The sequence below is a fragment of the Cherax quadricarinatus genome, chromosome 41, assembly GCF_038502225.1.
Source record: "Cherax quadricarinatus isolate ZL_2023a chromosome 41, ASM3850222v1, whole genome shotgun sequence".
Classification (NCBI taxonomy): Eukaryota; Metazoa; Arthropoda; class Malacostraca; order Decapoda; family Parastacidae; genus Cherax; species Cherax quadricarinatus.
The window spans coordinates 26,349,067-26,370,238 of record NC_091332.1 but is presented as its reverse complement, the minus strand read 5'-3'; the positions used below and the strand labels follow the sequence as shown (position 1 = coordinate 26,370,238).

Below are 21,172 nucleotides of genomic sequence, written 5' to 3'. Positions count from 1 at the left end.
AAACCACGAGGGCTGTACAGCTAGAAAATCTAGAATATAGCCATCTCATATGATCGTTTATATTTCGTTGAAGCCACAAGCTCTTCGGGCAGAATCTAATACTTATTTCATGACACTGTTACCGACGTGACGTCACATGAGATACACCAGTTACTCCTTAGGATATTCCAACGATGTCTGCCTGGAATTTTGATAATTATTTTTTAAACAACAATATCACACCCGGACTACGCTTATCATAACGTAGGCGTAAATTAATTACTGTTACCTACCAATTACTACAGATGAATTTCTTAAAACACACACACACACACACACACACACACACACACACACACACACACACACATATATATATATGCACCTAGTAGTGATCAGTGAAGAGGCAGGGATAGGAGCTGAGTCTCGACCCCTGCAACTACAGTTAGGCGAGTACACACACACACACAAACACCGATAGAACAGGCCTAGTGTCTAATCGACATGTGCCTAGAACAAAATGGTAACTAAAACAATCTTAGCTTGCTCTGTCACTCATAGTACTTTCTTTCCATCAATACTTCCACAACTTCATTACCTGTCTACCCGGAATTCGTTAATTACCTAAAACCTTCAGATCAAAAAGGTCCCGGCATCAATTACACACCACTGGTGTGAGCACACCAGTTGAGATTATGCTTTCAAAAGATTACGTGAGAGGTACCATGACCGGTGTGCTCACACCAGTGGTGTGTAATTGGTGCCGCGCCTTGACCTGAAGGTGTTAGGTAATTAGTGAATTCAAGGTAGACAGGTAATGAAGTTGTGGAAGTACTGACGGAAAGAAAGTACTATGAGTGACACAGGAAGCTAAGATGGTGTGTGTGTGTGTGTGTGTGTGTGTGTGTGTGTGTGTGTGTGTGTGTGTGTGTGTGTGTGTGTGTGTGTGTGTGTGTGTGTGTGTGTGTGTGTGTGTGTGTGTGTGTGTGTGTGTGTGTGTACTCACCTAATTCACGTAATCTAATTTTGGTTGCAGGGGTAGAGTCATAGCTCCAGGCCCCCCTCTTCACTGATCGTTACTAGGTCCACTCTTTCCCTGCTCCGTGAGTTTCATAATACCTCTTCTTAAAGCTATGTATGGACCTACCTCCACTACATCACTCTTCAAACTTTTCCACTTCCTGACAACTCTATGACTAAAGAAATATTTCCTAACATCCCTGTGACTCATCTGAGACTTCAACTTCCAGCTGAAACCCCTTGTTACTGTGTCCCATCTTTAAAACAACCTGTCTCTGTTCACTTAGTCAATTCCTCTCGTTACCATATCCCCATCCCCTCTCTCTCCTGTCCCCCAGTGTCGTCAGGTCGATTTCCCTTAGCCTCTCCACGTAAGACATACTCCTTAGCTCCAGGACTAGTCTCGATGCAAACCTGTGCACTTTCTCTAATTTCTTGACGTGCTTGACCAGGTGTGGGTTCTACAATGGTGCTGCATACTCCAGTATGGGCCTGACGTACGCTGTGTACAGAGTCCTGAACGATTCTTCTCTGAGGTGTCGGAACGCTATTCTTAGGTTTGCTAGTCGCCCATATGCTGTAGCAGTTATTTGGTTGACGTGCGCTTCAGATGTGCTCGGTATTACACTCACCCCAAGATCCTTTTCCTTGAGTGAGGTTTGCAGTCTTTGGCCCCCTAAACTGTACTCTGCGGTCTTCTTTGCTTTTCCCCGATCTTCATGACTTGGCAATTGGTGGGGGTTAAACTGTAAGAGCCAGTTGCTGGACCAGGCCTGCAGCCTGTCCAGATCCCTTTGTAGTCCTTCCTGATCCTCGTCCAATTGAATTCTCCTCATTAGCTTCACAGTGTCTGCAAACAGGGACACTTCTGAGTCTATCCCTTCCGTTATGTCATTCACACACATCAGAAACAGCACCAGTATTAGGACTGACCCCTGTGGAAACCCTCTCGTCACAGGCGCCCACTCTGACTCCTCGTCACGTACCATGACTCGCAGTTGCCTTCCTGTCAGGCATTCTCCGATCCACTGCAGTGCCTTTCGTGCTATACCTACCTGGTCCTCCAACTTTTGCACTAATCTCTTGTGTGGAGCCGTGTCAAAAGCCTCTTACATTCCATGAAAATGCACTCTACCCACCCTTCTCTCTCTCTCTTGTCTTACTGCCGTCAACTTGTTATAGAGCCCCAGTATGTTTGTGACAGGATTTCCCTTCCCTGAAACCGTGCTGGTTGTCGTGAATTAGCTCATTCCCTTCTAGGTGTTCCACCATTCTTCTCCTGATGATATCCATGACTTGGCATACTATACATGCCAGTGACACTGGTCTATAGTTTAGGCTGATTGTCTCCGTTTTTAAAAATGGGGACTACATTTGCTGTCTTCCACACCTCAGGGGTGGGGACTGTGGATATGGAGTGTAGCTTGGTTCTTGTGGTTTAGTGTGGGGTGGTAAGGAGTTGAGCGGATGATGTGGATGGATCTGTGTGTAATTGTGTTTGCTCTTCTCTTCGAGGATGTGCTTCCCTGTCTGCCGGTGCCTACTCTGTCCCCCACTCATGCTTCTAGAGCATTCTCTGTAAGTAGTTTCCGCTGCAGGATTTTGTTTAGTGTTATTTCTGACTCGAATGTCAATTTGATTGGGTAATTCTTTTCCATCGAAAACCACCAAGATTTCTGAAAATTTGTCAGAGTCATATCCTCTCCTGTTACCATGATGATGCTCTTGATCTCTTTAATTTCCCACTGTCTTCTTTCATCATATGTCTCCCCTTTTGCCTCAGGAAACCCATGAATAATGATTGTCCTCTCCCTTTCCTCATCCCATATTGTTTCCCTCCGTACCTCCAGATGCAATTGAAGTATCTCTTTGGTTGTCTTAATTATCATCTTTCAGACTTTCTGGTGGCCTGGTATCATTTCCCTGAGGCCTCTTCAAGGGGGGCTCCTTGGCGTGGTGAAGAGGCTCTTGGTCTGAGGAATTAGACCTGTCGGTCTTCTTCCTCAGACCGAACCTAATTACCCCCAATCTCCCCTCCCCTATCCCATCCTCCCCATTCTCCTTTCCTCCTCCTCCTCCCCACCCCTCCCTTTTGCCCTTCCTCTTTTTGGCCTTTGGGATTTCTCCCACAGGCGTGCTAGTTCCTAGGTAGGGGAAAGGATACCGGGGTCCATCCCATTCTGTTGAGGTTCTTGGCAGTGGCGTAGTTTGCCGTGGAATCTGGATTGCCTGGGGATGTCCCGATCCCTCTCTGGTATTCCAGAGTAGCTTTGGGTGTCTTTCGGGCGACCGGTGTATCTCTGGACGCCACCTTTCAGATTCCGGGGGTGGTGTCCGAAGGAGGTATGCTTTGTGGCGAATTTCCGGCCGCCCTCTCTTTTGTCCACCGAGGTAGCTCGGCAGATGTGAGGTTGCTATCCCGGATTGCTGGTTTACTGGCATGAAGGGTAGGGTATGGCACAGGTTCCATGTTGCATCTGCGCTACTAGCTGTGCTGAGGTCCTCTTGGGTGCAGAGGGAGATTTCCGGCCCTTTCATTCCTCCTGGGAACTATTCCTCCCCGCTCCCCCCTTTTTTTATTCTTTTTTTTTATTAAAAACAAAAAGCAAAGGAGTAACCTAATCATGGAGAACCCAATCCATGAATCCACTACCCCCGGGCCCCTTCTTGATACCGCACCCCATTCTGACCCTGCCTTGTTTTTAGACCACTCTTCGGACACTCCTGATGCCCCTGTACCTCTTGCTGGTGCTGTTTCCTCACCTGCTTCAGGTACCGGGGCTTCGACTGACTCCTTCGATTTGTCTGAACTCCGCTCTCCTTTGACTATGCTTCCGGCTTCTCCCTCTACGGTACGGCAATTTTCGAATCGCCAGCCCATTTCACGCCGGACCAACTCCGGTCCTACCCCTAAACGCCAACGTCAATCTCCTGATGATGCTCCTTCGTTACCTTCCCATTCTACTCGGAAAAGACCTACATGTCATGCACTCCCTCTCCACGCTCAGTTTCCGACCACACAATGGACTAAATTCTTTACTTTAAGACCGACTTCTTCTTCTGCCTACCTTTCTGACCATAGTATTGGCAAAGCGCTCCTGCATCATGTTGGTAGAGATATTTCATTTCATGCTCTCAAGAGTGGTACGCGCATCATCACTGTCCAGAATGCTACCCAAGCTCATGATCTTTCTCTCCTTTTGCATATAGATACTACTCCTATCACTATTGAAAAACATCTTTCTCTCAATTCTTGTAGTGGTACTGTCATTCTGCCCCATACCATAGTCCAACAGAATTTCCAGTCATGTGGCAATGACATTCTTGAACAGCTGGAACTCCAGGATCTCCCAATCCTCACAGTAGACACTTATGTCCTTCTTGCCCGTGGGCGGAGACGTTACCCTTGCAATGTAGCTCGTTTAAGTTTTGACAGCCGAGAACTCCCGTCCTATGTGTATGTCGCGGGACATCGGTTACAAGTTCGAAAGGTGATACCTACACCGCAACAGTGTAGAAATTGCTGGCGTTTTGGTCACCCAGCGAAATATTGCAGATCTATGGCCGAATGCCCAGTCTGTGGTGCTGACGACCATTCTAATACATCTTGCAGTCAACCTCCATCTTGCCTTAATTGTAATGAAGCTCACCCTTCGTACTCCCACCGTTGCCAGGTCTACTTAAATGAACGTGAAATCCGTTGTCTCAAAGAGGCAGAAGGTCTCCCTTATGCTATGGCAGTTACTCATCTCCACCTCGAAGGGAAACTACCCCGTGTTTCTTATTCTCGTGTTTCAAAACATCCCCCCCACTTCTGGGGTCCCATCTTCTGCAGCCTCCTCTGTTACCCCTCCCATAGCCACTCCGAAATCTAATCCTTTTGCTGTCCTTGGCTCTGACGTCCCGACTACAACTCGGTCTGTTCTCACATCTTCGCGTCCTTCCTCACAAGCCCCAGTATCGACAAGACCTCGTACGACACCTAATACCAATCGCCCCTCTACTTCTCAGAAGTCCAAAAAATCCAATTTGCTCAAATCTTCTTTGCCCCTTCCTTCCCTTCTTCCACCTCCACACTTTACCTTTCCAGTCTCTGGGCCTAGTTCTTCCCCTCTCTCTGGCTCTATTACAAGTGTGGAGATTCACCCTCCTCCTCGTACTATGCCTTCCACCCCCGTCCCCTCCCAAGTTTCTCCCTCTTCTGCCACCTCCCAGGTTTCTGCCTCTTCTGTCCCCCCCCCCACACTTCATCTCCAGTCCCTTACACTCTTTCCTCCCCCTCTACTTTGGTACAGTCCATTACTGTCCCAATCTTTACTCACCCTCCCCCTTCTATCTCCAATATGGTCTCCCATACATCTTTGAATTCAGAAACACTTGAAGCCATTTCAGAATATATTGCAGAGACTAAACCTTCAATGGACACTGATTCCCTTCCTGTTCCTTCTCTTCCCTCTCCTCCATCTTCACAACCCCATTCTTCGCAACGCTCTGTTCCTTCGCTGTTTAAACGTCTTCCAATGCCACCACACGTTGACTTTTCCAACCCGTCTAGTCCATAGGTGCCTTTCCCTATGGATTCCTGGTATTTTCTTCATCGCCAATCATGGCCTATTTACAGTGGAATGTCCGCGGCCTCAGGGGTAATCGGGGTGAGCTTCAGATGTTGCTTTCCAGGTTTTCCCCTGTTGGTGCTTGCATACAAGAACCAAAATTACACTGGGCTGTTTTCCAACCTATCTCAGGCTATAATTTATTGTATTCTTCGGATCCTTTCTCAGATGGGACCTTTAATGAAAGTTCCCTTCTTCTATGCAATGATATTCCGTACTGTCAACTATTTGTCCATACATCGCTGCATTACACTGCAGCCCGTATCCACTTGAATAAGTGGTTTACAATATGTTCTTTATATCTCTCTCCTTCTCGAGCATTTTCTATACCAGACTTTACCTTTCTTGTTTCATCCTTACCACCACCACTTCTGTTACTTGGTGATTTTATCGCCCACCATTTCCTCTGGGGAGGGGGGGTCTCATTGTGACTCACGTGGCATCCAGTTGGAGGCTTTTCTCGCCTCTCACCCCCTCCATGTTTTAAATACGGGTACTCCCACCCATTTTGATCCTCGTACTCATACTCTCTCTTGCATCGATCTATCAGTCTGCTCTTCCTCCACTGCACTAGACTTCACCTGGTCTGTTCTACCGGACTTACATGACAGTGATCATTTTCCAATCATTCTTACTTCTCCTTCCTATTCACCACCTTTCCGTAGCCCTCGCTGGCAATTTGATCGGGCAAATTGGGATCTTTACTCGCAACTCACTGCTTTTAGTGAGGTTCCTTCTTCATCCTCCATTGATGAGCTCCTACACCTCTTCTCGACGTCAGTTTATACCGCAGCTTCTCATTCTATACCCCAAACCTCAGGCAGGCATTCTCAGAAGTGTGTGCCTTGGTGGTCTCCTGCTTGTGCTCGTGCAGTACGTTTGAAACGCGCTGCATGGGGCAGGTACCAGTACAATAGAACCGCTGAGAGGCTTCTTGATTTTAAGCAGAAGCGTGCAATCGCTCGCCTTGTCATCCGTGAAGCTAAATGCACTTGCTGGCGAGACTATGTTTCCACCATCACCTCTGCTTCTTCTATGAGTGCAGACTGGAAAAAAGTGAGGAAATTGAGTGGTAAATACTCTCCTGACCCGGCTCCTGTTCTACGGGTCGCTGGTGTTGATGTAGCAAACCCTCTCGACGTTGCCATTGAACTTGGCTCACATCTGGTCCGTATTTCCCGGGGGCTCCATCTATGCCCCTCGTTTCTCTCTTCAAAGTCTGCCAGAGAGTTAGCACCCTTGGACTTTTCTTCTCTCAGAGAAGAACAGTATAATGTGCCTTTTACACTTCAAGAACTGGAGGCAACGCTCTCAGCTTGCCGATCATCGGCAGCTGGGCCTGACGACATTCATATTCGTATGTTACAACATTTACATCGGTCAGCCCTTGTAGTCCTCTTACACCTCTTCAATCTTATTTGGGCACAAGGAGTTCTTCCCCAGCTGTGGAAATCTGCCATTGTTCTCCCTTTCCGCAAACCGGGTACTACAGGACATGATGCCTCCCACTATCGTCCCATCGCTCTTACTAGTGCAGTTTGCAAAGTGATGGAACGTCTCGTAAATCGACGTTTAATGTGGTATTTAGAGACACACAACAGTCTCTCCACTAGTCAGTATGGCTTTCGTAAGGGCCGTTCTACCATAGACCCCTTACTACGCTTGGATACGTATGTTCGTAATGCCTTTGCGAATAATCACTCAGTTATTGCCATATTTTTTGACCTTGAGAAGGCATATGACACAACTTGGAGGTATAATATTTTGGCCCAGGCCCACTCCTTAGGCCTCCGAGGCAATCTACCATCCTTCCTTAAGAACTTTTTAACTGACAGACATTTCCGTGTTCGAGTCAATAATGTTCTTTCCCCGGACTTCGTCCAAGCTGAAGGTGTCCCTCAGGGATGTGTTCTAAGCACAACACTTTTTCTCCTTGCTATAAATGATTTGACCTCTGTTCTTCCACCCAATATTTGGTCATCACTCTATGTTGATGACTTCGCTATTGCTTGTGCAGGCGCTGACTGTCATCTCATTGCAGTTTCTCTCCAGCATGCGGTCGACCGTGTTTCCACTTGGTCCACCACGCATGGGTTTAAATTTTCAAGTACCAAAACTCACCAAATTACTTTCACTAGACGCTCTGTCATCTCCGATCATCCTTTGTATCTCTATGGCTCCCGTATCCCTGAACATGACACAGTCAGGTTTCTAGGCCTTCTCTTTGACCGTAGGTTATCCTGGAAACCTCACATTACCTCTCTGAAGGCAACTTGTCACAGCCGGCTAAACCTTCTTAAAACCCTTGCTCATCTTTCCTGGGGAGCTGATCGTCGAACTCTGCTTCGCCTACATTCAGTCCTCGTTTTATCGAAACTCGATTATGGTGACCAGATTTATTCAGCGGCCTCTCCTGCTACTCTCTCTAGCCTTAACCCTATCCATCACCAAGGAATACGTTTGTGCCTAGGTGCTTTTCGCTCTTCCCCTGTTGAGAGCCTCTATGCAGAAGCGAATGTTCCATCCTTGTCTGATCGCCGTGATGCCCATTGCCTTCGCTACTATGTACGCTCTCACGATCTCCACAATCCTTCCATTTATAGAATGGCCACCGATATTAGTAGACATTATTTGTTCGCCGCCCCTGTTTGCTCCTTCCCTTTTCTCTTCGCCCACATTCACTCTTGTCTTCCCTTCAGTTACCACCTTTATATGTTCAAGTAGCATCTCACTTTTCCCTACCCCCCTGGGAAGTTCCAGCTGTTCGGGTCTGTTCTTTCTCACTCCCGTGCTCGAAAGCTCAACTGCCTACGGTGGCTTCCCGCTCTCTTTTTCTTGATCACTTCCACTCCCATTCTCATGCCATTGCTGTGTACACAGATGGCTCTAAGTCTTCAGACGGCGTCGGATTCGCAGCAGTGTTTCCGGACAGCATCGTGCGGGGGGCATTTACTATCTTCGGCTAGCATTTTTACTGCTCAATTGTATACCATTCTTGCAGCACTTATTCGTATCGCATCTATGCCTGTGTCATCATTTGTGGTAGTCTCAGACTCCCTTAGTGCTATACGAAAATTTGATACATCTCACCCCCTAGTTCTCTGTATCCAACTTTGGCTATGCTGTATCTCTACGAAGCATAAAGATATTATTTTTTGTTGGGTCCCTGGTCATGTCGACGTACAGGGCATTGAACAGGCAGACACTGCTGCGCGGTCAGCAGTACATGACCTACCAATTTCCTATAGAGGTGTTCCATTTCTAGACTATTTTGCTGCAATAGCTACCCACCTTCACGCCCGTTGGCAACAACGTTGGTCAACTCTGCTTGGTAACAAACTTCATTCTATTAAACCGAGCATAGGTTACTGGCCGTCTTCTTGTCATCAGTGCCGTGGTTGGGAGACCACTCTCTCCCATCTTCGCATTGGCCACACTCGTCTTACTCACGGGTATCTCATGGAGAGGCACCCTGTACCTCTCTGTGAGCAGTGTCAAGTTTCTGTATCGATTAGCCACATTCTGTTAGACTGCCCTCTCTATCAACGAGCACGCAGAATTTACCTCCAACGCCGTCTTCGTTCTACTACTCTCTCTTTACCTTCCCTTCTTGCTGATGGACCCTCCTTTAATCCTGACTCTCTCATTGACTTCTTGACAACGACTGATTTACTCCACAAACTCTGATGATGATACCTTATGCACTCCCCTCAGCCCTTTCTAGCTCAGTCTCTTGCTGCCCTTTACCCTTTCACCATCCACTTCTCCGCTGTTATCCGTAACCTATTACTCATCCACCTCCCTTTTGCCACCTGATGCCCTCGCTTCCTTCCTGCCCTGCAGCGCTGTATAGCCCTTGTGGCTTAGCACTTCTTTTTTATTATAATAAATTTCCCTGAGGGACTTCTTTGCTCTTTCCCTCCTTCTATCCCCTCACTGTCTGCTGCTGTTCCTTTACCCAGTTCCTTGTTCCTATTGGTCCTCGCTTCTAAATTCTGCTTCAAAACCTCTAGTTCCTCCTCCAGTCTCTGCATCTCTACCTTAGCAGCGAGAGCTCGTAACTCCTGCTTATTGCTCTCTGCAGATGTCTTCTCGACCATTGTGTTGCAAAGCTCACTTAGCCTTTAATCCCATTCCTGTTCCATTTTACTCTTGATCCTTTCCCTGTTTGTGAGTTTGTGGCATTCAGTTGTAGTAATTGGTATGTAACTAATTAATTTACGTCTACGATGTGATAAGCGTAGTCCAGGTGTGTTGTGTACACAATAATTATCAAAATTCCAGGAAGGCGTTGTTGAAATACCCTGAGGGGCAACGGGTGTGTGTATCTCACATGTAACGTCAAGACGGTGATAGTGTCTTGAAAGGAAAGTATTACACTCACCCCAAGAGGTCGTGGCTTGAACGAAATATAAGTGAACCTGTGTGGTTATATTCTAGATTTTCTAGAGCCCTGCTGGGATATAGGTGAGCGAGTGTTATGGTAAGGTGTGCAGAGTGATATGCTGGGGTAATGTGTGTGAAGTGTACTCACCTATTTATGGTTGCAGGGGTCGATTCATAGCTCCTGGCCCCGCTTCTTCACTGATTGCTACTAGGTCCTCTCTCTCCCTGCTCCATGAGCATTATCAAACCTCGTCTTAAAACTACGTATGGTTCCCGCCTCCACTACGTCACTTTCTAGGCTATTCCACTTCCTGACAACTCTATGACTGAAGAAATACTTCCTAAAATCCCTTAGACTCATCTGAGTCTTCAACTTCCAATTGTGACCCCTTGTTCCTGTGCCCCATCTCTGGAACATCCTGTCTGTGTCCACCTTGTCTTTTCCGCGCAGTATTTTATGTGTTATCATGTCTCCCCTGACCCTCCTGTCCTCCAGTGTAGTCATGCCAATTTCCCTTAACCTTTCTTTGTAGGACAATCCCCGTAGATCTGGGACTAGTCTTGTTGCAAACCTTTGCACTTTCTCTAATTTCTTGACGTGCTTGACCAGGTGTGGATTCTAAACTGGTGCTGCATACTCCAGTATGGACCTGATGTATATGGTGTGCAGAGTCTTGAACGATTCCTTACTTAGGTATTGGAATGCTATCCTTAGGGTTGCCAGACGCCTGTATGCTGCAGCAGTTACCTGACTGATGCGCGCCTCAGATGTGCTCGGTATTATATTCACCCCCTGATCTTTTTCCTTGAGTGAGGTTTGCAGTCTTTGGCCACCTAGACTATACTCTGTCTGCGGTCTTCTTTGCCCGTCCCCGATCTTCATGACTTTGCATTTGGCAGGGTTAAATTCAAGGAGCCAGTTGCTGGACCAGGCTTGGAGCCTGTCCAAGTCTCTTTGTAGTCTTGCCTGATTCTCGACCGATTTGATTCTCATTAACTTCACATCATCTGCAAACCCTTCCGTTATGCTATTCACATATACCAAAAACAGCACAGGTCCTAGGACTGACCTCTGTGGAACCCCGCTTGTCACAGGCGCCCACTCTGACACCTCGTCACGTACCATGACTCGTTGTTGCCTCCCTGTCAATTCTCTGATCCATTGCGGTGTCTTTCCTGTTATGTGTGCCTGATCCTCTAACTTTTGCATTAACCTCTTATGATGAACTGTGTCGAAGGCCTTCTTGCAGTCCAAGAAAATGCAGTTTATCAACCCCTCTCTCTCTCTCTCTTGTCTTACTTCTGTCACCTTGTCATAAAACTCCAGTACGTTTGTGACAGGATTTTTCTTCCCTGAAACTGTGCTAGTTGTCGTTTATACGCTTGTTTTTTTCCAGGTGCTCCACCACTCTCCTCCTGATCTTTTCCATGACTTTGCATACTATACACGTTAGTGACAAAGGTCTGTAATGCGTGAGGAGCCTTGTGTATAAATTTTTGTAATTTTGGGTGTGCGATTTGTTAGTGAAAATGTGTAAAGATTGGTGATTATATAAATTTTGTATTTGAGAATGGTTATTCAGTGTGTAAATTTGGTTGAGAATGATGACTGGGAATGTAAATTTGGTGTGTGTGTGATTTTTAGTGAAAAACGGTATTCACATTGTTCAAATTATTGAACAGTGAAAACTTTGTTTAGTTGTAATTTATATATAGCGTGTGTATAGTTCGCAATTTTTTGGTAATGGATATAGGTCGGTCGTTGTGAAAATGATTGAGGGCAAGGATCTTCTTCGAAGGAATTGGAGATGGAGACGTTCCAGTGATGTGGAATTAGGTTGTTCATGGTGTTACATAATAATGGGAAGCTGATCTGAGGAACTGAAATGAGGTGCAGACTTGATCTGCCTTTCATGTGAATAATGTTCCCATTCTAAGTGATATCGAGATCTGTGAAGAATATTGTTTTAAAAAAATATGTATATCTTAATGCGTAATGTGCCAACCTTTCTTTAAACTTATTTAGAAAAGTTTGTACAAAGCTCTCTATTATTGAAATCTCCTGTGTTTATATGTTTGAAGTTGTATATAATGTGTTGCTTAACTTTGTATGATTTTGCATACACATGTTATTTGTGTCTTAGTAATGTCTCATCATAAATGCTACCTTTTGAAAGTTTACCATGTAATCTTGCAATTGTTAATAAAAGATTGTAAAATTTTGTGTATACCTTTGGTTAAATATATATATGAAAGAAGATGGTTTACCATAGTTACCACAGTAAAGTTTACCTGTGCTGGAATATGCTTGCCTTCATACATCTTAAGATTGCCTTACCCTTGGTTGGTTACACTCTTTAAAATGGGAACCAGGAACCGTACCTAATACCACAGAAGCGGTCAAGTCGTCTGCTTACCCTTGGAGACTAGGAACTACGCCTTACCCTTAGTAGAATTAACATACTTTTGATACACTGAATATACTTTATGTACAAATGGAATACGGTTGAGTCTCTATATTAGTTATGTACAAGACCAAGAATAGTGTGGAGAATGTGTTAATGACACCATGAGACCACTTCATTGAACTGGCAAAATAAGCCTCTTCTATGGCAGAAATGACATGTATGCCAGGGATGGGGTTCACTTATCTAGGTGTTGGGTGGGAGCACTGGCAACTGCAGTGGAGGGAGCTGTTAGGTCTTTAAACTAGGAATAGTTAGTGGTATGGGTTTTGGCAGGAAAACAGTGAAGTCCCAGTGTAGTAACATTACGAGTTCTAGGGGAACTAGTAATAAGCAGAACGAGGTAGATATTGAAAAGCCAGGGACTTTGGGTGATAAGGACAGTAATAGGTTTAGTAGAAAAACAGAAATGAGCAGGAAGGGTAAAGAGAAAGGAGAGTCTTTCAATGTTTATTATGCTAATTGCCGTAGTGCTAAGAATAAGATGGACGAGTTGAGATTAGTTGCTAGTGCAGGTAACACTGATGTATTTGCCTTAACTGAGACGTGGTTTAATTCAAAAAGTCGGGACATGCCTGCGGAATGTCATATTCAGGGTTTTAAATTGTTCCAAGTAGATAGAAGTATCGGGAAGGGGGGTGGGGTGGCATTGAATGTCCGAGATCGCTTGAACTGTTGCATAAAAACGGGTATTAAGTCTGAAGTAACACATACAGAGTCTGTTTGGATAGAATTTTCAGAGGGGCATGAAAAACTGATTTTAGGAGTGATATACCGTCCCCCAAACTTAGATAGGGACCAAGGGAGACTGCTATGGGAGGAAATTGTTAAGGCCACAAGGCACGATAATGTAGTAATTCTAGAAGACTAACTTTAGTCATATTGATTGGAATTTCTTGACTGGGAATTTAGAATCATACGACTTCTTAGAAGTAGTTCAGGATTGTTTTTTGAAGCAGTTTGTGACAGAACCTACAAGGGGAAATAACCTGCTTGACTTAGTTATGGCAAACAATGAATCCCTTGTTAATAATTTAGAAATTTCAGAGGAACTGGGTGCTAGCGACCACAAATCAATTACATTTAGCATTGAATGGAAGTACGATAGTAGCGATAACTCAGTAACAGTCCCAGATTTTCGCTTAGCAGATTACGATGGGCTTAGAGAACACTTATCATCTGTTGACTGGGGTAACGAAGTGAGCTATCAATATGACAGTTTTCTGAACACTATACATGCTGCTCAAAGAACATTTATCCCATATAAAGAAATTAGATCAAATAGAAATGACCCAAAATGGATGAATAATAGGCTGAAATATCTACTAGGGCATAAGAAAGGAATTTATAGGCGTATCAAAAGAGGTGAGGGTCATCTTATGAATCAGTATATTGACATTAAGAGGGACATTAAAAAGGGGATAAGAAAAGCTAAAAGGGACTATGAAATTAAAGTTGCTAGGGATTCTAAAACTAACCCAAAAAGTTTTTTCCAGGTCTATGGAATAAAAGTTAGAGATAAGATAGGTCCCCTTAAAAATAACTATGGGCACCTTACTGACAAAGAGAATGAAATGTGCTCGATTTTTAATAATTATTTTCTCTCAGTTTTTACACAGGAAGACACTAACAATATTCCAGTAATTAATTTTTATAGTGGGCTAGAAGAAGATAAATTATGTAACATCACAGTCACTAGTGAAATGGTTGTAAAGCAGATAGACAGACTGAAGCAAAATAAGTCGCCGGGTCCTGATGAGGTTTTTTCAAGGGTTCTTAAGGAATGCAAAATGGAAGTCTGTGAACCATTAACTAATATTTTTAATTTATCTCTTCAAACAGGTGTAGTGTCTGATATGTGGAAGATGGCTAATGTAATTCCTATTTTTAAAACAGGGGATAAGTCGTTACCGTCAAATTACCGCCCAATAAGCCTGACCTCAATTGTAGGCAAATTACTAGAGTCAATTATAGCTGAGATAATAAGAAGCCATCTCGATAAGCATAGCTTGATTAATGATACTCAGCATGGATTCACAAGAGGCCGGTCTTGTCTAACTAATTTATTAACCTTCTTCAGTAAAGCTTTTGAGGCTGTTAACCACGATAAAGAATTTGATATTATTTACTTAGATTTTAGTAAGGCTTTTGATAGGGTTCCGCACAAAAGACTGTTAGAGAGAGTGGCAGCTCATGGCATTGGGGGAAAAGTGCTCTCGTGGATCGAGTCATGGCTCACTGACAGGAAGCAGAGTGTGTCCATAAATGGGGTTAAATCCGAGTGGAGATCTGTAACAAGTGGCGTTCCACAGGGGTCAGTCTTGGGCCCGTTGCTGTTTATAATATATATCAATGATCTTGATGAGGGAATTACTAGTGATATGAGCAAATTCGCTGATGACACAAAGATGGGTAGGATAATTGATTCAAACGTAGATGTTATGGAACTTCAGGAGGATTTAAACAAACTCTATTCTTGGTCAGAAAAGTGGCAGATGCAGTTCAATGTAGATAAATGCAAGGTTCTGAAGCTTGGAATGCCCATAACCCTAGTACTTATAAGTTAAATGATGTAGAACTTAGCCATACAGATTGCGAAAAGGACTTGGGGGTTATGGTGAGCAGCAATCTTAAACCAAGACAGCAATGCTTAAGCGTACGTAATAAGGCAAATAGATTACTAGGATTTATATCAAGAAGTGTAAGCAACAGAAGTCCAGAGATCATACTGCAGCTTTATACATCATTAGTAAGGCCTCACCTAGATTATGCAGCTCAGTTCTGGTCTCCATATTACAGAATGGACATAAATTCGTTAGAAAACATTCAGCGTAGGATGACTAAATTAATACATAGCATTAGAAATCTTCCTTATGAAGAAAGATTGAAGACTCTTAAGTTACATTCACTTGTTAGACGAAGAATGAGGGGAGACCTGATCGAAGTGTATAAGTGGAAGATGGGTATTAATAAAGGGGATATTAACAAGGTCTTGAGGATGTCTCTCCAAGAGAGAACCCGCAGTAATGGATTTAAATTAGATAAGTTTAGATTTAGAAAGGACATAGGAAAGTATTGGTTTGGAAATAGGGTAGTTGATGAGTGGAACAGTCTATCTAGTTGGGTTATTGAGGCTGGGACTTTGGGTAGTTTCAAATTTAGGTTGGATAAGTACATGAGTGGGAGGGGTTGGATTTGAGTGGGACTTGCACATCAGAGCTTATTTCTTGGGTGGCATTGAAAATTGGGTTGGGCAAATGTTTTGTTAGTGGGATGAATTGAAAGGACCTGCCTAGTATGGGCCAACAGGCCTCCTGCAGTGTTCCTTTCTTATGTTCTTATGTTAGAATAGGGTGGAGAATGGTATGAAACTCCAAGGAAAATATGACCTACATATTTGTCAAATATTTATACGTAATTATCACTGACAAAATCGAATTTTCATATTTACAAAGCATATGGAAAAAATGTTGATAAGAGGAAATGGAGTGAAAAAAAATTCTTCGGGAAAAGAAACCAAAATTTCATGTGCCGAAATCTTGAAAAAAAATTGCTCCGCCTGTGCGTGTTAAGACACAGAGGCGGCCATGAAGATCATAGCAAGACGTAATAGCCAGTTAGACCCTGAGAGGAGCCATGAAGATTATAGAAAGAGAGTGATAATAGCCAGTTAGACCCTGAGGGGAGCCATGAAGATCATAGCAAGAGAGAGAGAATAGCAAATTAGACCCTGAGGGGAGCCATGAAGATCATAGCAAGACGTAATAGCGAGTTAGACCCTGAGGGGGCCATGAAGATCATAGCAAGACGTAATAGCGAGTTAGACCCTGAGGGGGCCATGAAGATTATAGCAAGACGTAATAGCGAGTTAGACCCTGAGAGGGCCATGAAGATCATAGCAAGAGAGAGATCATAGCGAGTTAAAATACGCTACTTTATATATACATATGTATATATCATGCCGTTTAGGCCGAACTGCCGAGTTTGGGCTATTTGGCAAGATAAGATTTCGTTCGGATTTTTAACCCCGGAGGGTTAACCACCCAGGATAACCCAAGAAAGTCAGTACGTCATCGAGGAGTCTAACTTATTTCCATTGGGGTCCTTAATCTTGTCCCCCAGGATGCGACCCACACCAGTCGACTAACACCCAGGTACCTATTTGCTGCTAGGTGAACAGGACAATAGGTGTAAGGAAACGTGTAGGAATTTCCACCCGCCGGGAATCGAACCCGGGCCCTCCGTGTGTGAAGCGGGAGCTTTAGCCACCAGACCACCGGGCCACCAAGGATGTAATGTGTCACTAACACAATGAAAATTTGTTATAAATCAACGGAAATCGATCTGAGCACAACTAAAAATACATATATCACTGATTTTCAGTAAGAATAAATAAATTCAAATTAACTTATAATATACGTATATAGCAGAATTTGGCTAAAAATTTGATTTAGTTTAAGAGAGGCTTGATGAGTTCCCTAAGTTAATTTTGGTCCAAAACTAAAAATATTTGTATCATTTTCATTGAAAAACTAACATTCAGTAAAAGAATTTTTTGGTAAGGTTTATTTTTTAAGGGGGTTCGCCTATTCTGCAACTTCAGCTTACTAGGTACGACACACACACACACACACACATATATATATACACACACACACACACACACACACACACACACACACACACACACACACACACACACACAAAACAATTACACGGGGACTTGAATGATTGGTCTAGGATTTTCGTGTTACGATCAACACATTATTATCTTGCAGTCTTGCAGAAATGAGGGGAAAATTCATTCTGGGTAACGTTTTTTGATCAAATTGTGTAAAGAAACAGGATACGCTAATTGTCCCAGGCATACCCTTGCCCAGTGACAGACTGAATATTAAAGCATTAGAATAGTAGAGCATTAGGAGGTAATCATGACCTAGTCAGGGTAACATTAGTAACATGACAATTATCAAATATTCAATACAACTTCGATATGCTATAAAAGACTTTACATTCTGAATATAGATATATCTGGCAATTGAATTTGGAAGATGCAATGTATTTAAGAAAATGGGTCATTGGCCAACTCACATAAAATGGAAACATTTGTAGTTTATCCATAGGAAAATGGCCATACTTCATCTATCCTACCAGATTTTGGGCAGACACTGGTCTAACCATATATATATATATATATATATATATATATATATATATATAGGGAGAGAAAGAGAGAGAGAGGGAGAGAAGAGAGAAAGAGAGAGAGAGTGAGAGAGAGAGAGAGAGAGAGAGAGAGAGAGAGAGAGAGAGAGAGAGAGAGAAATACAGTAGGAATCCAGGCAGATTCCTTCAGGGAAACTACTCTCTTCAGAAGGTACACAGAAAGGGTAAACAATGTGCACGAAAATAAAATAAATGGAAAGTACATAATTAACCATGTCGAGCTACGGAGACATTAAACTATTTTTCCTTATGGGAGGAATGAATAATCTTTAAAATTACATAATATAAAATAACGCCATTCAGAGGCTAATGCGTGTCAGCCAGTTACAAGTATATGGATCCAAGATAAATCTCTCATCCTCAAAAACTTGAACAAGCTAATTACATCTCTCATGCACACAATCACACACACATTAAAGTGTATATTATCTGGTGCAGGAGGAAAGCCGTGTGTGAGGTTGCTGGGAGTCACCAGAAGCACCAAGCCTCCCGCTGGTTGGTGTCACCTCTGGTTCAACACACAACAACCACCAGTCGTCACCAGGATCACCAACACTGGTAGGTGGCGCTGTCACTTGCTTCCTGCCGCTATTTAGCGCCAAGGAATTATTGTGGAGATTTATACTTAGTAAAAATAGGCTGTTTACTGGTAAGTGGTGCATCTAAGACCATTGTAGCATTTGCTGTTAGTGGAGTAATGTTGTCCTTTGTTGCCAAATGATAATGATAACGATAATATTTCTATTATAGTTACAAAATATAATTACGTTATAGAAATCCTCGGTAGTGCAGAACATTTAGGGCAGATTTAAAATTAGCTTATAAGTAAAAAACATTTCTGAAGCGAAACTGTAACATACTGAGAGACTAAAAGTCATGTCTATTCACAGTTATCATTGTATCTGAAATATTAATGCCTGTTCTATTATGTCTGAAAAATTTGTGTGAACTATTATGTCTGAAACATTCATGTGATGGACGTTCACATTCCCAGGAAAATGTCATTTGTAGAAATGGCTGATTTTTCCTGCACAATATAGCATGTATGAAAATCTGGGAGAGTTACCTGGAGGTGTGGAAAATTGCATTTACTTGGATGTATAATAATATACATAACAGTAAATGAATAATGATAACTATTATTTATCAGTTAGACAAGTAGGAATTTGGGACACTTAGGTCGCAAAAATGTCCCCCTTCGATACCTACCACTGTCATATCCACAAGTTGCTCTGGGCCTATTAATTAAATGAAATATACATCACCAGGAATGCTGGTAAATATATAAATTTGTGGACTGTATATTAAATTAAAAAATGATTATATATAAATACACATTTATATAACAGAAGGAGAATATATCTTAATCATAACACTCACCAATTTGACTGGAGATTAAGTTGTATCATACTCAGAAAACCTCACTGTCTGTACATGAAAATAACAACTGGCCAGAGTTATAACATAACAGACTTATCTGAGGTTCCTGGAGTTGTCCTGTCCTGTCGCCTGATATCTCAAGTTATGCAGGAATGCACATCCAACAATTTTGCCTCCTATTTGAGAGGTGTCAGCCCAATTTTAACCTCTAGAGCACGAAAATTCCTTCCCATTACACTTACGTTGTATCCAATTCAAATTAACAATGGCGACTGTCCTTCTGCACAGACGCAGGTTCAGTTTCCCATTTTCCATAACCTAATTTTTATTAAATACAATATAGGCCATCTATTTACCTATAAATTACCGTATTTCCGGAAAATATACAGTATTTTCCACAGGAGGGGCGTTTCGGGGGTCATAGCCCCCCTAAGACCGGTCTGTGACCAGGAATAAAATTTTAAATGAATCTTCTACGTACATTACTGCGTTTGTTGTTGCATATTTTACAGCACTTTGTCCCATACTTTCATATTTATTCGAAATAAATTACAAAATCCATTATTTTCAATATATAAATTTATTCCAACATTACTAGTAAAGAAAATCAGAGACAACACTAAAATAAATGGCATTTCTGAGAAGTATGAGAAATATGTGATCAGTAGAGACGTGAGAGAATATAACAGTCGACGCTACATTACGATGCTGAGTTGAGTCTCTCTCCTCAGACTACCTGGACTACCAAGGAGCCGACAGTGGCCGCCAGATGCCCTTTATGTTTACCTGTCCCCTGCCGCCCCAGGTGGCTCACCTTCAACCAGCTGCAGTCTCCCTCGTTTCTCAACCCTGTCAACCTGCCACCACCCTCCTTCAGGTAACCTGCCATCACCCTCCTTCAGGTAATTTATCACCACCCTCATCCAGGTAATTTATCACCACCCTCATCCAGGTAATTTGTCACCACCCTCCTCCAGGTAGCCTGCCACTATCTTCCTCCAAGTAACATGCCATTATCCTCCTCCAGGTAACCTGCCACAACCCTCCTCCAGGTAACCTGCCACCAACCTCCTCCAGGTAGCCTGCCAACACCCTCCTTCAGGTATCCTGCCACCACCCTCTTCCAGGTAACCTGCCATCACCCTCCAGGTAACATGCCACAACCCTCCTCCGGGTAACTTGCCACCACTCTCCTCCAGGAAACCTGCAACAATTCTCCTCCAGGTAACCTGCCACCACCCTCCTCCAGGCAACGTGCCACAACTCTCCTCCAGGTAACCTGCCACAACCCTCCTCTGGGTAACCTGCCACAACCCTCCTCCAGGTAACCTGCCACAACCCACCTCCAGGTAACCTGCCACAACCCTCCTCCAGGTAACCTGCCACAACCCTCCTCCAGGTAACCTGCCACAACCCTCCTCCAGGTAACCTGCCACAACCCTCCTCCAGGTAACCTGCCACAACCCTCCTCCAGGTAACCTGCCACAACCCTCCTCCGGGTAACCTGCCACAACCCTCCTCCGGGTAACCTGCCACAACCCTCCTCCGGGTAACCTGCCACAACCCTCCTCCGGGTAACCTGCCACAACCCTCCTCCGGGTAACCTGCCACAACCCTCCTCCGGGTAACCTGCCACAACCCTCCTCCAGGTAACCTGCCACAACCCTCCCCCAGGTAACCTGCCACAACCCTCCTCCAGGTAACCTGCCACAACCCTCCTCCAGGTAACCTGCCACAACCCTCCTCCAGGTAACCTGCCACAACCCTCCTCCAGGTAACCTGCCACAACCCTCCTCCAGGTAACCTGCCACAACCCTCCTCCGGGTAACCTGCCACAACCCTCCTCCAGGTAACCTGCCACAACCCTTGTTCAGCGTTGAGGTAGCAGGTGCTTCAGATATATTCAGGTCGATACTCGTAAGTGCTTCACTAACATTGGTGATGAGCAAGGTCGTCTGTAGGTGATCAGTGTAAATAATATTGAATGTAGCAGCAGCTGTGATGAGGTAAGTATTGGTTGTGATGAGTAAAGTGTTAGTTGTGATGAGTGAAGTGTTTGTTAAGAGTGAAGTGGTTGTTGTAGTGAGTGAAGTGTTTGTTGTAGTG

At 43.8% G+C, this 21,172-nt stretch overlaps 1 long non-coding RNA gene across 1 annotated transcript in view; it reads left to right on the top strand.

The window, feature by feature from the left end:
* LOC128695974 (uncharacterized) overlaps positions 1 to 20,203 on the top strand; it is a 30,614-nt gene extending 10,411 nt beyond the window's left edge. The window contains exons 2-3 of the long non-coding RNA XR_011392984.1: positions 18,125 to 18,244; positions 19,798 to 20,203. This is a non-coding gene — a long non-coding RNA (uncharacterized lncRNA). The remainder of the gene's footprint in view (positions 1 to 18,124; positions 18,245 to 19,797) is intronic.
* Positions 20,204 to 21,172: the final 969 nt, after the last annotated feature.